This window comes from Schistocerca americana, chromosome X (genome assembly GCF_021461395.2).
Source record: "Schistocerca americana isolate TAMUIC-IGC-003095 chromosome X, iqSchAmer2.1, whole genome shotgun sequence".
In the NCBI taxonomy this organism is placed as follows: Eukaryota; Metazoa; Arthropoda; class Insecta; order Orthoptera; family Acrididae; genus Schistocerca; species Schistocerca americana.
In genome coordinates this window covers 575,279,890-575,296,391 of record NC_060130.1, presented here as the reverse complement: position 1 = coordinate 575,296,391, position 16,502 = coordinate 575,279,890, and positions in this window count along the sequence as shown.

The window sequence follows — 16,502 nt, the reverse complement described above, 5'->3', positions numbered from 1 at the left end:
ATACAATCTTTACACATATATTATTACTTTTCTATTTACATGTCTTTGTGAATGATAGTTGTCAATTGACTAATCTACTTCACTTTTTCTACATTTCTTTGACACTTCCATATAATGGGAATTTTTTTATTAGTTTAATCAAATTTAACATGTAAATAATGAATCCCCTTTTATGTTGATGCATTCTAAATAACTGTATGGATAAAATATTTGCACTCTTAATTTTCTTTCTGTCACTAGCATTTCTATTGTGTTTTTATTTTTCATTTATGGATTTTCTTTACAATACACATTTCATGAAAAAGAAATTGTGTTCAATAATGACACACTCTTAAGGAAATTAATGAAATATGGCCAGATATTTTTGAATTTATTAACCATAACAATTATGAGCTGAATTTAGGAAGTTGAAGAGAAAATGCGTTGATATTTCAATTTTTTTGTATGGAATACCAGAAGTTGAATAGTTAGAGCCTGAAAATTTTTATAAAATTTAAAATGTAGCAAATGCAACAAATGCAAAGCACATCCACTTCAGAATTACCTATCAATAGTTTCTAATTTATTAACCATAACAATTACCAGATGAATTTGGGTGGTTAGTTTAAAGATATTTGGATTCTTTTATTTAATCAAAAGATTATTTTAATCACTAATGACATTTTATGCTTTATTAAGTAAGGAAATTCAGGGTGTGAGAAGCCACACCATTATAAACTGAAAAATATGTAACATAATTTGATAGATTCTTTAAAAGATTACTATCTGGAATACACTAAAACTCAAAATGACAATCCTCTGGTTTTAGAATATTAATATATTCAAAGTGAAATATTTACCCTAACACAATTTAGTACAAAAATGTGGATTTTATTACCTGTTATAAACTTTAAAGAACTAGTAATGAGTTTTAGAACTAAGGTTTCCCATGACATTAAAGATTCTTACATAACAATTGAGGATATATCAGTTAATTATCTAAACTATACATCATCTGTTGAAAAAGATCAGTTACAACTATAACTGCAAGAAATGGAAAAGGAATATATACATTTAAAAAATGAAGTATTTGAAGTAGTACAGCTGTGAAAAAAACAAATTATTTACATTGCCACATCAAAGCAGTACGCCAATAAACATTATATTAAAGGTAGTTATATATTATCTGGTTATCATAGTGGAGGACATAAACAATATAAAATGTCTTATGTTAGAAATATGAATGTACTAATTATAAATTAGCAGAGCATAACCTTAATATTTATTTTAGTGTAGACAGAGAAGATAAACGTAAAGAAATGTACAACATCAACTTAAACAGTCTGTTTTATTTCCTTAAGAAATTTTATGAACAATCCAGTGATACTGTTGATGAAATAAATGAGAAGAGAAATGAATTTCCCTTTATCTAATATATTTCTACCTTCATAAATGGAGTCAATCATTGACTTGGTCAACAAGAAACTTGCATGTAACAAGGAAGTCTACATGATAACTGATGATTAGAATAATCCATGGTTTCAAGGAACAGATGTAACTAGAATCTTGGAATATAAAAGACCTAGACATTTTATTTATTATAGTATAGGTTAAAATGATACAGAAATATATGGCGAGTAAGGTTTAAGTCAATCACTGACACCTTTTATTATACAACCAAATTCAGATTTTATCAACTAATCAGCTCTCTACATACTTATACGCAATTCTAAAATGCCTGCAGCTGAAAAATATAAAGACTGGGTAACTAAAGAAGTTTTAACAATAATTCAAGAACATGCTGAATTAAAGATTTGAAAAGAAATAGTAGATTCCTAAAGAAATAAAATAAAATATTTACAAGAAATAAATAAATTGGCTGAAGAACGAATAAAATATTTGAAAGAAAGGGTTGATATGGCTATAGATACATTAAACAATTGAAACAGAGCAAAAGATACACTCCTAACTTACGTTATTCCACAAGCTGAAGACTGTAATTTTAGTCCCATTTTCATCTTTTTTTAAATTATTTGATGGTGACATTATCGATACTTACAATGTCATTACAACACAAAGGAAAAATTTACAAAAACAGTTGCACACTAATCAAGATAGAGATCCAAATTGTGGTGAAATGTTAGCACTTAATTATTTTTTTAATTTAGTAAATTATACCAAAGAATGAAAGAAAACATACACATTGTTTGATATATTTATTTTAATATTTTGAATGTGTACACTCCTGAAGAATTGATTAACAATATAATACATCTTCATCAGATTGATGTAGCACAAGTAGAGGGTTATTCGTCACCTTCACAAAAATTCAACTTTTTTAGTAAGAATAATGGGGCATCTATTCATACCCTCAGAAAACATCCATATTTTAATAAAAGATTTTCATCACACATGGGTAACAATTTAAACGAATTAGCAGATAGACATAACAACATCTTCAAAACATATAAAAAATATGAAGTACAGAATATAGAACTTTTAAAGACAGAATATTTTAGAATAATGTGAAATAGCAAAAGATTTAAACATAGGAGGTTATTCTTACAAACATATAAGCAGTTTACTAGAATGTACTAATAAAGTACAACATAATCATATCAGTTTAAAAAAACACATATATCCTAAAGATTTGGATATAGAAGCATTCAATGTAAAACAACTCTGAGCAATTTCAAAGACTTTTGAAGATAGGAAAATACAACTACTTTCATAGAGAAACACTATTAGGTTTAAGGAAAAACAATAAGCCGTTATTAGAAAAACCATTATCACATATTTAGAGAAGAAGAACGTTGTCAAATTAAACCGGATAGTAAAAGAATAGAAAATTGGCAGATATTCTTTTGTTAAAGGTAATAAGAGTCTTGAAAAAATAGATTTAATAAAATTAGTATTGTAAGAAGAGCAAGCCATTAAAAGATTACTGGATTTTAACTTCGATGATGCAATATTTTTATAAATTTTCTATATGAAATTCCAAGGGAATCTAATTATTCTTGTGAAAAGTTAAATAATAAAACAGAATGTAGTAAAATACATAATAATTATAAGACTGTTTTATTTCTCTTTAAAACTACAGTTGATACACTAAGATCATCTAATTATTTCTCTTTTTTTGAGAGATTAAAAATTTAATCTCTATGGATCTTAAACGAAATAGGCAAAGCATTTTGGTTACAAATGATATTTTACCATTTCTATATGGAATTCCAGAAATGGAAAAACATTATGTTAAATTTCTTAAACAAACATTATGTTAAATTTCTTAAACAAAACCAAATTCGATATACAGAAATGGTGTATAACACATTAGCTCTAGACTTCGAATTTATTCAAATTGAAAATAAAAAAATTAAGACCAAATGATCTTGGCCAGAAAAAATTAGTTTCAAACACTGATTTCAAGCAGATGTAATGTTACTTTTCAGATAATATGAATAGTTCACATTTATATCAGTTAATTGATTTATGATAATCAATGTATCATCGACAGAAAGAATGAAAGTGCAGGTTTTTTCATTGTTAGTGTAGCCATATACATATCAAAATTTTTATGAGGTAACTTTCTCTTTATCTACCCAACTATTATGTGAATTATCAAATCTCAATCATTTAACATCTACTTTATTTCCTTTATTTCTCAATACTTTTTCAACAAGATTTCCATCAGGTTATTTTGTTTTCTGTAGTTCTTGTTCATAAAAAGTTGCATCAATATCTTTCAGTTTATATGTGACTGGACCGGAAGGAATAACAGATTAAATTTCAAAACTTTCTGTTGACCAGTTGGTTGTGTATCCTTTTCAAAAACGTCCTACAAATCCACTGGTTCTAACTTTATCTCCTATTTTAAATTTAGCAGTTTCATTTGATGCAATGACAGTTCGTTTATAATTATGTTTACTGTTTTCTATTGGTTTCATTTTTATAGTTGAATGATTTGTCTTGTTGTATTCATCAACTAATTTCGTAACTGTATGAACCCATTTATAATTTTCTTGAAGCCTAAACTTTTTCTACATCTTCTCCATAAGTGTTCTGCTCAATCTTTCAACCACAAATGCTTTTAGTTCACTGAAAGTAGAATACTGACAAATGTTATATTTTTCCATGAATTCTGGAATATCTTCATTATAAAAATCTTTACCATCATCTGTTTGTAAGTTTCTTGGAGTTCTCAACTTAAATACTGTTTTCAAAAGCCTCAACAACATTCTTACTTGTTTTATTTTTTAATGAAACAGCTGAAGGAAATTTTGAAGAAATATCAATAACAGTTAATAAAACTCTATATACTTTATTTATTTCTGATATTCCTTTCAATTTTCCAGAGTCCATTTCGACAAAAATCATTAATCATCCACACCATGAGAAATAACATCTCTTCTATTAAAATTTTTTCTCATAGGTTTATGTAACTCATTAACGATTTCTTCGCAGACATTATGTTGTAAACCATTGCCTAGAAAATTTCTGAAGGAATTTACTCTCTTTATGGTTTTACAAGCTGTATAAAGAACTTGAATTCTCTGTCTTGTATTTTTAGTTGTTCATCTGTGAGGATTATGTGTTTCAGTAAATTTTTTACACTTCAAACAGTAGATGTGAGAGTCCACTTGTACAGAAAAAAATTATATGATTTAACATATTTGACCAAATATAATTAACTTTCTATCTGCAGGAATGGTTGTAAGCCTGTCTTTCAATCTTACAGTCAGAAAATTTTATATCAGAACTAATTTTTGATTGGCTACAATTAGTTATTTTGTACAGTTCGTCAACAACACTCATCGAAAAGTGAAAATCATTAACTGTTAAACCTCTGTTCATATTTTTACCAACAAAAACAATATTTTTAATAATAAAATCATACTCACTGAAATTGTGCATTTTTTTTGCCTCCATTCGTAAATCTAAATTCAATAGTATGTTTATCATATAGTTTCAGATTACTTAACTCATTTAAGTTATGAAGTTAAATCTATTTTCGACAAAAAATACGACAAATCTTTTTCAATTTCATTTTTTGTAAAGCAATTAGTTAGTTCAGTTTTATTGACATAATTATTCAGTTGTGTTAGATTACTTGAGGATTCTGGTTTTGTAACAAGATTCAAAAATTACTTTTTTAAGTATTGTTTGATAACTGCATCATAACCACTTATCGGATCTTTTACACCTACTACTCTTATATTTAAAACTTATGTAACCTTTCATAGCTTTAAAAATGTTAGATATTTCTTTTCGAAATTGCTTGATTATATCATTTATTTTTGTATTTACTGATGACTGAAAACTTTGGATATCATTAAAGTTTGCTTCTAATGAGTGTAATGTTCGATTTATTTTTTTTAGTTCTGATGATAGCTCTTCCTTAACTTTTGGGGCTATATTTGTATGTAAATCTATGATTTTTTAAAATCCTCCACTGTCTTTAGGACACAACATATTTCCATTTTTTTTAAATTTTTGCACTGTCTTTAGGATACAACTTATTTGCTAAAATACGCATTTGTTAAAGTCAAAATATCATTAAGCTTATAAATATCAGTTAACACTTTTAATACAAATGTACAAAAATGACACAAATTACTTCATCAGAATTTTGTATTCTGTAAGTAGATAATTTGTTCCCAAATAGTTAAGTAGTTGTTTAGGTATATTTCCTCTAAATGAATCGAAAACCAATTTCTTATTTATCGACTTACAGTGAAAAATCCAATAAGCACAATGATCATGTGTGTCTAAATGTACTATTCCACATTCAAGATTTTTTGGTCTGTTGGGTAAGTCATCAATGATGAATACATATCTACAATATTTAATTTGTAATTTTTTAACTGGTTCTTTTATATCAAAATTTGCTAATGGTCTATTATATTTTTAGTCACTTCCTTAATGTTCTCCCTTTTTTAATTCTAGTGCCAGTTTAATTTTGCACTGCTAGATATGTCTTTTTTGTTCTTCTAATCTTTTATCATTTTTTTGTTTACTGTAAACTGCTTTTGCGATTGCTGCTGCACCTCTGACTAGTGAACCAATTGCACATAATACTGCAAGTAAAACTAGTAAAAATCTCCCTTATGTTTTTCAATAATTTTTATCACAATTTGAATGCCTAATGTAATAAGTAAATTTCCACCCATTTCCTTATTGCATTGATGGGTTCTTGAAACGTTGTTTCTATCTCTCTTGCTCTTTTGAGCATCAGTTAAAAATTGATCAATACTGTATAACTAATCATTATTTATTTCAATTTCAACTGCATTTGGTGTCGTCTTGCCACTAGATATTAAAGTATAATCAATTGAAAATTTATTCGTTTATATAGATAAAAATTTATAAGGATTAATATTTTTGCACTCCCCAACCATTTGCATCCATACCTAAGACCATACCTAATTTTCTATTCCTCTAACTGTGGTAGCTGTAATTTTCTCTTTCAAACAAGCATCTGAACTAAGCATTCTTTATTTTGCTGCTTTTTTGAGCTATTTATTTGATTCATGTAGATTTTCTAAATCTTTATGGTCATGGTAGGGTATCTCATGTTGTTTACAAGTTTCAGCTAATGGATTTCTTCCTTTATCGCCACATGTTAGTCTTTCATCTAGTTTATTGAAAGACCCACTAAATTTATAGCCCAGTGGATGCATCTATGTCACTGGTAAATTATTTAAAACCCAACTGACTAAACCTTTACCACGTTTTTCAATTTTCTAAAATGTGTGAAGGTTACTCAGAAATCTAAATATTCTTCCTTTATGATTATTAATAATTAAATCACTAAATTTATTTGTTAACATTTGAGATATTCCTACTTTTTCATTATGATAGCTTTTATTTCCAGCTATTTGCTCTCCATGAATATCACCTAATTTATCGATTAATTGAGAGACATCTTCCATCCAAACATATTCGATTGGTTTTTTTTCTTTATATTTCTTTACTGAGCCTTCACTCATTTTTTCTTCCTAATTTTTCAGTGAATCGTCAAAACTTTTTATCTTAATGCTGGAAAAAAGTCATGAACCATTTCTTCTATCAAGTGTTTATGATTATTTCCTTTACTCGATTTTATTTGGATTATTACCAGAATATAATGATCCCAAATGGTAGAAAATACCTGCATAATTTGATAAATCAGAACCTGTATATAATTTAGTCATGTCTTCCATAGTTCCTTGTTTTTTAGTTAAGAGATCTGTACATTTATATGTCCTATAACCAATAGTCAATTTATCTTCATCAAATTTTACTGGTAATTTACCAAGTACTTTAACCTACCAACAGGTTTTAATCCAAAAACTTTACCATCATTGTGATTAATATATTCTAAAGTTTCCTTATTTACATTTATTTTTTAATGCTTTTTAGTTTTCCTACCTTATAGGTATAAGAGTCGAGGGGCATGAAAGGGAACCAGTGGCTCGGAAGGGAGTGAGACAGGGTTGTAGCCTATCCCCGATGTTATTCAATCTGTATATTGAACAAGCAATAAAGGAAACGAAAGAAAAGTTCGGAGTAGGTATTAAAATCCATGGAGAAGAAATAAAAACTTTGAGATTCGCCGATGATATTGCAATTCCGTCAGAGACAGCAAAGGACTTGGAAGAGCAGTTGAATGGAATGGACACTGTCTTGAAAGGAGGGTATAAGATGACATCAACAAAAGCAAAACGAGAATAATGGAATGTAGTAGAATTAAGTCGGCTGATGCTGAGGGAATTAGATTAGGAAATGAGACACTTAAAGTAGTAAAGGAGTTTTGCTATTTGGGGAGCAAAATAACTGATGATGGTCGAAGTAGACAGGATATGAAATATAGACTGGCAATGGCAAGGAAAGCGTTTCTGAAGAAGAAAAATTTGTTAACATCGAGTATAGATTTAAATGTCAGGAAGTCGTTTCTGAAAGTATTTGTACAGAGAGCAGCATGGAGAGCTGCATCAAACCAGTCTCAGGACTGAAGATCACAACAACAACAATCTTATATCAATTCTCCATACTTATTCAATAAGTGTATTCTGACTCATTCAAAGTATAATTGTGCTGTGGACTTTCATATAGTTTAATTGGTGATCCATCACTAAATTATTCTAACTGACCATGAGAATAAGGAATCATCTGTTTGTCAACTTCTATGTTTTTTTCAGTAGCTTTCAAAACATTGTCATCTAATCCTTTCATTCCTTGTTTAACGTGTTGGAATGTGTCGATAACTGATTGACCGTTTTTTGTAAATTTTCATATTCCTTTCTTGTTCTTTTTCCATTTTTTAAATTCTTCCTTTAATTGTTATTTTACTTTTCTATTTCATCTAGGGTTTTTAATAACCTCTGAGGCTACAAAGAAGTTTTACATAGTCCTTTAAGATGATCGTATTTTGCACACATTTATTAGAGATGAAAAGACATCAATTATAATGAATTTTACTGTTTACATTTATGATAAAGTTTATTAAATCGTTGAAAAAGCCTTTTTTCTGTACTTTCCTTCTTTTTATTTCCTATGCATGTCTATTGTAAAATATCCAAATTGTTCATTCCATCATTTAATACACATTTGTTTAAAATCGTCAAATTTCTTTAAATCTCCAGCAACAAACTCATGATAAATATGATTCAATTTTCAATCATTGTGTCTGAAGATATTTTAGAAAAATTAGATTATCTCTGACTAATTGTTAACTATTTTTGAATAAGCTAAATAAAAAAGCCTATTCTTTTATATCTTCCTCTGCTCAAATAATCTCTGACTACATCGTGATTTTTTATTTTTGAAGTCATCAGAACGTACAATTGAATTTTCTTGCCATTGATCTTGTGGTATTATTTCACAATTTTTCAATAAAAGTAAAATTTTTCACTGTGCTTATCTTCAATTTTTTACTACACATTTTTATAAAGTCTGAGTATTTTGGTTGATCTTAAACTTCTTGAATAAACATACTGTGCAAGTGATTTATTTTATTCCAGTTCAACGATCCTGGAGCTAGAATATAACTGTCAGGCATTAACATTGTTTTTCCAAATGCACTTGGCTTTATTATTGCACACTGAATAGAATTTTGTAAAAGTCTAACGTGAGTATTGTTTTATTTATTTTGTGGCATTCTTATTCTCAGTTCCCAGTCGGGTTTCATGTAATTTAATGAAAAAATTTATTAATAAATGAGAAGATTATTTCAATTTGGTGATAAAACGCCTGTTAAAAAAGATTGTCTGTACCTATATGACACAGAATGTTACACTGGTTGGTTTCTATTTAAGTCTGAGTATTACACAATAAAATAATAAACTTTATTGCGATGAAGAAACAATAGAGATAACCTTAGGTCAATACAGTTTAAAAGGCTTGGAACAACTTAAGCATTCGAAAAGGCCTAATTTAGACATTATAGCAGATGAAATTTTAAATAGAGTTGTTCTTGAAAGTGATGTAAAATGATACATGGATATAAATTTAGTATAGGTAGTTTATTAGAATGTAGTAACCAACTGTTAAAGCTAAAGAAAAAGCTATTGGTAACAATGTTCCTAATATTATTCTATTTGAATTAATTAATATAAATTTTAATTTATCTGACGGAATGTTTGTAAAGCATAAATGATCACTTTCACTGTGAAACTAACATTACTGCATCATTAAAGCCTAATGCAGAATTCATGTATATATTTTGATTTCTGATACTATTCAAGATCTAGAAATTACTGTAATTGATGAGAATCATAATTTGATTGACTTTAATGGTGTTTCAAAAATGTCTTAATAAATTTTATTCTTATTAAATCATTAGCAGAATCGAGAATTATTAGTTTTACTCATTCCCCATTAGTGAGAAGACTAAAAATAATCTAACTCTTCCCTGCAGGAAGTTGTTGGATTCATGCTAATCATACACAGCTATACACGAACAAGCGGATTATCCAACTTATTATACAGTGTCCAAGAAGAAATTAACAGATAAATACGTGGAAAAGCTGTTAGAGGTCATCATCATAAAGAAAGGAAATAATTTTTAAGCTAGAATCGAACACCATTCATTTCTTCATCTGTCCTTACGTGATTGACTTCGACTCTAGCTCATGAGTTATCCATGGAAGGACATTTCCTCAATAATAAAAAGTAAGGTAAATGAAGTACTTTTTCAACTAGAATTGCTTTATGGTTTCTTTAGAGATTACAAGGAGGTGATTTTGGAAGGAGATATTACTGTAATTTTTACTTAGAGTTCCAGTGCTGGTGATGCTATCCTCAGATAGGCTGATTAAATTGAAGCTGAAATTTAAATAAAAGATACTCTTCCTAAAGAAGAAGAAATAGTTGTACAACCAATGTAAATTCGTGTTCCAGTTGTTAAATAGGAACTGGAATATTCACTGGAGTTGGAGCAAGAAAGGCTAAAAAATATGAAGGTTCCCATATCTTTTATTGAACCACAGACTGTAGAGAGAGCTGGATTGAATGGAAAAAGAAACTTTAAACTAGACATTATCAACTACTATAATTCTGCAAAATTTGATTTGCCTTATTTTATTTTTGTCATCTTTCAGACTAATTGAAAAAAAATGAACTACTTGATTCTTCTTTATTTGATCATATTAAATTGCAAATAATCCATATAAAGAAGGGAAGAAACAAAGTTTTTCTTCAAGAAATGTGGAATCAAGATCCACTAAATAATTATCTGAAAGCACATGACGTTTTCCCGTTTTTTTTTTATGGGAGTCACTGAATTGAATGGTGATGTCAATGTAACTGAACTAAATTTTATTGAAAATTATCCTATTTTTGCTATAAATATGTCTAGGAGAACGAATGTGTTAGCCATGCAGAAAACTACAATGTAATTAAATGCAACTTTTAAAGATAAAATTTCAAGTGATACAGCTGCTTACATAATTAAGTATGGAAAGAAAAATCTCACATTGCTCATCAGCACAGGATTTTAAGCAAAAAATTTTTGATCTTATTAATTTTTAAGCTATATAAATGGATACTCTACTGAAGAAGCTTCATAACTCAAGCAATTAGAATTTGTTTAAAAGGATTAGTGAGTTAGCAGTAAACGAATTGTATTACATTATGGGCTATGAATATTTAAAAACTAGATGTGGTAAATATTTTGTATTGAACTCGATAGCAAATTTTAAATTATTTTAGCAAACAGATATAACAAATTAATTACCAATTGGGACTTTCAGTTTTTTGAAGACTGTAATATGAAACTAAGATATAAAGCAAAGAAGAAACGTAAAAATAGTGATAATGTGAAACACAAGTTATATTTTTATGTTAATTTGTGGGTGAGTTGGGTTTGATCAGTGAATCATCTCCTAGTGCTCTGAATGGGCCCACTTACTGCTTCTACCAGCAATTCGTTGTTCAAGCCGTCGACGAGTCCATAATCTTCTCCACTGTTTTCTTCGCCCTCCTTCGACAATTGCTGCCTGAGTTAATGCAGTTATTTTACGTGTGTCCCTTTTCGTTAGTTAATTGTGTGGTTTTCGCGCCAGATGCAACCAAGAACTGCCGCTTCAGCCTAAAATTACTATGTGGAGCACATTCAGTGAAATATAGCGGGACGTTTCAAAGTGTGCAACAAACACGACGGTCACCGAATACTGCGTGCTTCGCGATGAGAAACAGGTCCCATGTGAGGACAATTTAATGCCAGCCTCATGACTGGCAACAGACCGACTGACATCTCGCTCCAGCCTTGCATATTCATCTTTGATCCATGCCCTGTCAGGACGCAGTGTTCTAAAACCGACAGATCATTTCTGCAATGTAGGTAGATAATGGGGCACAAAATTATTTGTACTAACCTTTACAATTTTTCTTTTGAGTATGCTTTACTCATTTATTATATGCATTGGCTGGACAAAGCGTTTTCACCAACACAAGCCTGACCTTGAACTGGGGTTCCTGTGTATAATCCAGTGCATCACAATACAAAGAAAACGGTTGCGGTAACCAGGAGTAAATCTTCAGTTTCTGCTTAATGTTGTTCTATAAGGATGTGAGAGAAAGGTTGTTATGTTTTTACAGTATTTACTGGTAGCATTCAACGATAGTTTTTGTCCTACACACAATTCACAGAGCTTTGCATAAGCTTGACACTGTTAGAGCGCACACCAGATCAGCAGGACGCGACCTAGTGAAACGTGCTGTGTGAGATGGGAAGGCCACTGACAGAAGTCGGCGATTCTGATGGAAGACGAGGGCACATAGTTCACTGTGTCTTTATTCCATTTTGTATTGTCAATGCCCAATTGTGCTGGTAGACGTTTCAGATTTGTAATACCATGAGCTAATTTTTAAAACCTGACAATGGAAGTGTTGTCTCTCTGAAAGTGTTGTTGAGTTGTGTGTAGGACAAAAACTACGATTGAATGCCCCCAATTGGTACTGTTTAATTTACATTATTAAAATGTAGGTTCGATGATACTTTCCGATCTGTGTAGCTTATACATATTAACACTAATATTTTTTTCTGTCCCTGTCTGTTGTTTATCTGGAGACAGTTAGCTGTGTTGATTTTCCTTGTCAGAAATTTGCGATTAGGTTACACTTTTCAACACGGGATCTCTAAATGAGCGTCTCCAACAGAGCAGTGTAAATCATTCAGGTTTCATATGCCACTTTTGTGATGTAATATGCATACTTGCATTTTATCGATCTGGCATTACCTACCAACCCTTATATCTAGTTATAATGGACAGAAGTTAATATGACTCGTTTTCACAGAATCAGAAGTCCATATGTCGATATGTCGATCACTTTATATCAAAAATTCTTATACATTGCTATAAACATATCCCTCTGACTTACACAAACACTCTGTTTCACTATGACTTTCAAATCTTGGTGTCTAGTTGTATATAGTCGAGTGCCTTCCTGGCTAGAAGAGAATTGTTTCTTACAGACGTTTCGTTAACTTCCACCACACTGATAATTTTGTTCCGCTTACTCTGTTTGCGATATAAATTCTGAATAATATGTTTATAAAATAACAAACGTATGCCTGAATTACAACTAACGCACCAGAAAGTCCCATTTATACGTCCATACTTCAACTGTTCAGCAGTATTAATACATCTGTAGTTTTTAAGAATATGTAATAACATTGCATAACTGTGTCACCTCATTTATTTCTTTTTCACTTTAAATGTAAATTACAGATTCTGTTCTTATTTATTCTTCCAGAGTCTTAAAAGTACATAGTAATATTACCAGCTTTACTGCTTGGAATGGGGCTAATCTGCGTCTGTGGAGTGTACGGTCCTACTTGTCACACAGTTTTCAAAAGAGGATTTCAGTGCACAATGCACATGGACATTACAGATTTTTAGGTGCTTATTTCTACAGAATATTTTTCATTTTGTCTCATGTAACTTTGTTAACAAATACTGATTAAGAATGCATTACTACCTAGTTTTACACATAATTAGTATCTGAAGCTGCAGAAAAGCTACAGTAATAACATAAATTTGTACAAGGTGAATCACCTGACATTACCACTGGAAACACCTCCCAAACCACAACAAACACTGAATACCCAATTCCACAGACCGAAAGTGGGGATAGGGACTGGTGGAAATGGTTAATACAAACCATTGAGAAATGCACAGAAGTATGATTTTCAATGCATGCTTATGTTTTCTTTAATGGAAACATGTTATTATTTATAGTACAACTGAAAAGAGAAAAAATACTTAATCAATGCTATTTGTTACACTGTAAAATGTTAAGTTCATCCGGAGTAATTTGTAACGTAAAGTTGACACTTGAAACCTCAGACATTCAGTAGCGTGTTGTAACGAACAAGATCTGTAAGGGTATGTTTACGAAGGCTACGATGTTTACGAGTTTGGCTGTCTTAGTGTCTGTATGTAGCGTTTACTGAATTAGTCCCTGTACTCAGAATAACTGTAGTACACAGTGTTTCCGGACGTCTGTGATAGTGTACTGTACACAAGTAAGAACATAAGTACGCACAGTAGGAACGTGAGAAGGTCGCAAGAGCAACAATGTGTACAGTGTTTTGAGAACTGTAAAAATAGTTTATTCAAACTCTGAAAGGACAGAGATGATACTCATCTAAGGCGACTGTAGACAAAATGCAGCTGCGGCCTGCAAGTTGTATGCAGAATGGTACCTGGACAAAGATCATCCAACGCGCCGCACATTTGGAAACATCTAAAAGCCAATGTATGCAACCGTGACAATCTCATTACAAGAGAAGCACGTACAGTTGGTGTGTTAACTGCTTTTGCCGTTAACCCACACATGAGTTCACGTGACATCGTTAGAGGCAGCACAATGAGTAAAAGTAGTTTAATGCACATCCTTCTTCGTCACTAATTTCACCCGTATCATGTGTTGCTGCATCGGCAATTACAAGGAGATGACTTTAATAACCGAGTGAATTTCTGCCATTGCGCACTAACAGTTAATGCGTTGCAGTTCTATCTGTTTACCGATGAAGCAGGTTTCACAAACCTCGGTGCAGTGAATTTACGGAACATGCATTACTGGTCCGTGGACAATCCTCGCTGGCTACGACAGGTAGAGAGACAGCAGAGAATGTAAATTTATGGTGCGGAGTAATTGGCGACCATCTCATTGCTCCTCATTTGAGTGAATGCACCCAAACAGCTGCCAAATGCATCGAGTTTCTACAAAATGATTTGCCATTATTGCTAAAAAATGTCCCGCTGGAAACCCGTAGACTTATGTGGTATTAACATGATGGTGCTCCTGCACATTCTGCAATTAACACTAGGCTGACCCTTGACAGAATGTTCCACAGGCGTTTCATACGACGCGGCCGACGCATAAATTGGCCAGCCCATTCTCCTGATCTTACACCTTTAGACTTCTTTCTGTGGACTACGTTAAAGGAGAACGTGTACCGTGATGTACCTATAACTCCAGAGGATATGAAACATCGTATTGAGGCAGCCTGTAGCAACATTGCACCAGATGTACTGCATCATGTAAGACATTCATTACGCGGTAGATGGCAAATGTGTGCAGCAAATGATGGGCACCACTTTGAGCATTTATTGTCCTGAAATGTCAGGACACACTCTTTTACATTCTGTAACTGAAACCAAAAAAGAAATTTGTAAGTTTAACTACATTCTCATGTTAATGTACATATCCTTCTAACAAATCAGTCCCGTACAGTATTCTTAAGAGAATAAGACTAATAAAAGTGTTAGCATGTGAGCGTAACGTACTGTTCATGTCTCTTCTGTACCTACGTTACATCACTGTTCTTTTTGTATCCCTAATTAATTCGGTTCTCTTCGATACACACGACTGAACTGCTGAGGAGTTACTCAAGTGTCAACTTTAGATTACAAATTACTCTGGATGCAATTAAAATTTTACCATGTAAGAAATGGCACTGATTAAGTATTTTTTCTATTTTCAGTTGTGCTAAAAATAATAACACGTTTCCATTAAAAAAAACATAAGTATGTGTTGAAAATTATACTTCCGTGCATTTCTCAATGGTTTGTATTAACCAATTACACCAGCCCCTCTCCTCACTTTCGGTCTGTGGAATTGGTTATTCAGTGTTTGTTGTGGTTTGGGAGGTGTTTCCAGTGGTAATGTAAGGTGACTCACCCTGTATAGTATTGCACCAGGGTGAAATCATTGTCCATTTTCATGTGTTTTATTCTTTACGCTGTTGAAGTTAGTGTCGTGGTTTATTGAAATGCTTAGCCAACATAGTATTTAATGCTGTATATAGGATGTAATGAATAATGTACCTGATGAAGATTTTCTTTTACAGATTTGCTGTTGTTGCCATTAGACTGCAGTTTAAACGAATTGTAGGGAAGCAGCCTACTCACGCCGTATAAAATTCACATCAGTCCTTCCATTGTGTGCCAGCCTAGTCCGCTGTAACTAGCTCTGACGTCATAAATGTTGCGCAATACTTTAAAAATCAAGTAAATAACCTGAAACGGTTCTAGCATGTCAGGAGTAATACTAAATCAATATGTGTTGAATATCAGTTCAATAACTTTTACCATTTTCGAAATTTGGACATTTTCCTGTAAAAAGCATTGGCGCAACAGAAAAGAGCTAGAGACTTAAAAAATTTATATTTAGATTCCTTTTTCATAATAATTTAATAGAAACAGTACTTTGGATCTCACAAATTAAAATTTTAGTGGAAATTCATGATTTTCTGGTTTTTGTCTTAAAAATTAAGGAAGCAAGATAGATTAAGTAGGCGAATAGATAAGGCTAGGATGTTTAAATTTAAGTAGAAGGGAGATCCGCTATAATCATAAAGATGTGAGAAGTTCCAGTTGAATAACTGTAAAACTATAGCGATAGCGTATCTCCAAAGGGCAAGTTCAGAGCTCGTCTACGGCGTGTAGTGTAATTAAATTAATTCTCTCGCCCAAAATATTTTACTTAGCCACGTCAGACTGTTATTATGATTACTTACCTGTGTGCTGAATGCACAT